The sequence below is a fragment of the Eurosta solidaginis genome, chromosome X (genome assembly GCF_040869045.1).
Source record: "Eurosta solidaginis isolate ZX-2024a chromosome X, ASM4086904v1, whole genome shotgun sequence".
In the NCBI taxonomy this organism is placed as follows: domain Eukaryota; kingdom Metazoa; phylum Arthropoda; class Insecta; order Diptera; family Tephritidae; genus Eurosta; species Eurosta solidaginis.
This window is the reverse complement of record NC_090324.1, coordinates 161,560,356-161,563,117: the sequence shown is the minus strand read 5'-3', so window position 1 is coordinate 161,563,117 and position 2,762 is coordinate 161,560,356. Positions and strand designations below refer to the sequence as shown.

Genomic DNA, 2,762 nt, shown 5'->3' with positions numbered 1-2,762 from the left:
GTGTCACGGCTGGTCTACTGGTTGCTGTTGCCACGGTCGATACTACAGCAGGTTTATATGGGTTCGTTGCAGCAGGCCTATGGATGGGGCCCTGCTGTTGTTGTCTTTGCCAGTGGTTGGTGGTTGTTGGCGCTGTTGGATGACTCAGTCGATGATGATAGCACGCTGGTGATTGTTGCGCTCGAATATGGCGCCGTCGAGTATGGTAGCGTGCGCGAGGTGGCGCGCTGGTGGTTGTTGCGCAGTGGGTGGTTATTGTGGTCGCCAGTTATTGGAGATTCTTTCCCTTTTGCAATTGTTTATAAGCAGTACGACTTAGTGATTTCTCAATTTCGCGTTTCAAAATTTCTGACTTTCCATGCGAACTGTGTGGAAGGTGGTGCGTGGTTTTTTGGAATACCTTGCCACAAAAACCGGATGCATGTCCTACCAAACGACCGTCACAATAAAGTAGTCATATTTATTGCCAAATTTGCGTACAGTTTCAATCGGCTTGCACTCATTTCGCAACTTACTGAATGGTATAATAGTTAGGCCTTCAGTGCCGGCTTCATGGAATATATCCTCATAATGTTGAATTGTGGGACCATAATCAACTTCAAGTTTGGCTTTACAACTCGTTTTGGGTACATTGGGGATTTTAAAGCCAGCCACATTTAAGAAGTATTCTTAAGACCCTTAGCAATTTCCTTATGTTATCCTCGTTTACAGTAGCATTGAATTTGTCTTCATCAAAAGGTGGTGCTTCATATAAACGTTTTAGCGGCGACTTTATGGTTCCCTTTTCGTTACCCTCGCATTTTAATTTAAGTTGGTGTCTTTTTTATAAGCCCGTTTTGCAGCGGCCTTCTTCCTCCAAATTTTTCCGGAAACTCGTGGCAATTTTCGCTAGTGATCGCAGATCTTTTTTTTTTCTTGTTTTCGATACTTTTGCATCGCAACTTGTTGGTCCCATCACTAGTCACTAGGTGTGTTCGCACGAACACGCTTCCAAGTGGAACGTAACCGTAGACCATAACAGCAGACCGTAACAAGGTACTTTCTGCTACAATTTTCGCTAAAGGGGATTGAATTATTTCCGGTTTTCCATACATCGTAAAAGCAACCCGTCCAGATTTTTGAATGGGAGTGTGAAAGCTCTGCCGTCATTGAAGAACAAACTTCTAGTAATTGAATCATGGAACGTTTCAACATTTTCCAAGGTTTGATTGTGGGTTTGACATTGATTTTATTTTCATAGTTTATAATTATTTAGAGTTGCGTTAATGCTAGAACATGTACATTGATTTTACGTGGCGGTGCCGAACAATTTTTGGAAGAAACTGAGCTTCGTTACATGATGCAATAATGATTGTGCGGCGTACAATTAAACATGATTCTGTTGTTGCTGGTAAGTAAAATACAAATTGAAAAAAATTTCTAATCTTAAATTGTTAAGTAATATTATGAAAGGATTGTGTCCGACTCCGGAAGAAAAAACTATAAAATTTGTGTCAGTGAAATGATAATTATTGCTTTTGGTTGTAGTTTTGAGGCATCGTCTTCGGGTGCCTTCTGGTCGTGTATGCCGTTTCTTTGCCAACTACCTGTAAGGCGTTAAACTGATCAGTAACGTCGCCGTGGACTCGTTCGGTGTAATGTGTAATGGCGACCCCATATTCCTCGTGGAAATAGGGGGTGGGGCGGGATGGCTTAGAAGGTTTAAAGTGATCATATTAATCGTTCCCGAGCTGGTTGTTGTTGTTGTGGCAGTGCTTCGCCCACCTAATAGGTGCGACCGATCAGAAATTGTCATCAATATCCTTTAACGGGAGTCCAAGGAATCTTGCTGTTTCAACAGGGGTGGAGTATAATGAAAGGGGTGTTAGAGGCGTTGGTTCCGCATTAAAATTAAAGAGATGGTTGATGTCATGTGGGGACACATTGCAAGCGGGGCATACATTTTGTAATTCGGGGTTGATTCTGGATAGGTAAGAGTTTAACCTGTTACAGTATCCAGAACGAAGTTGAGCTAGAGTGACTCGCTTTTCCCTGGGGAGTATGCGGTCCTCTTCCGCAAGTTTTGGGTACTGTTCTTTGAGTACTGGATTCACCGGGCAATTCCTAGCATAAAGGTCCGACGTCTGTTTGTGGAGTTCACTGAGGACCTGCTTGTGTTTTTTTGCTTCATACGGCTGAGTTTTCAGGTGCCGTATTTCCTCATAATGCTTACGGAGATGACTCTTTAAGCCCCTAAGCGGTGTTGGATCATCAATCAGATGTCTGTTGAGATGCCCAGGTTTCTGGGTATTCTACAGAAACTGTTTGGTTAGCATTTCATTTCTTTCCCTTATTGGGAGTTTTCTCGCTTCATTGTGCAGGTGGTGTTCCGAGGACATAAGAAGGCAGCCCGTAGCGGTTTTGTGGGCAGAATTTTGGCAGGCCTGTATTTTTTGCAGTGAGTAACCTTTAGGCTTGGCGACCATATCGGAGACGCGTACCATGCAAACGTCTATTTATATTTACCCCAAGTACTGCCGATTTATCGAATTAAACTAAATATTTGTTACAGCTCTGGATTTTCGTTACAATTGCAGTGCATGCTCCCCAAAATGTAGATCCTGATCGAAAGTCACACCCAAGATTTTAGGGTGTAAGACAGTCAGTAGGGTAATATCATATGGTCGACATTTGGCGCGGCCATGTTTTAAATAAGGTCACCGATGATTTGGTTGGTGACAATATCAGGTTTCGCGAGGCGACAAAACTGGAGAGATTTGGGA

At 43.0% G+C, this 2,762-nt stretch overlaps 1 pseudogene; it reads right to left on the bottom strand.

The window, feature by feature from the left end:
- Positions 1-268: 268 nt before the first annotated feature.
- Positions 269-955, bottom strand: LOC137235229 (ribosomal L1 domain-containing protein CG13096-like; annotated as a pseudogene).
- Between the last annotated feature and the right edge of the window lie 1,807 nt (positions 956-2,762).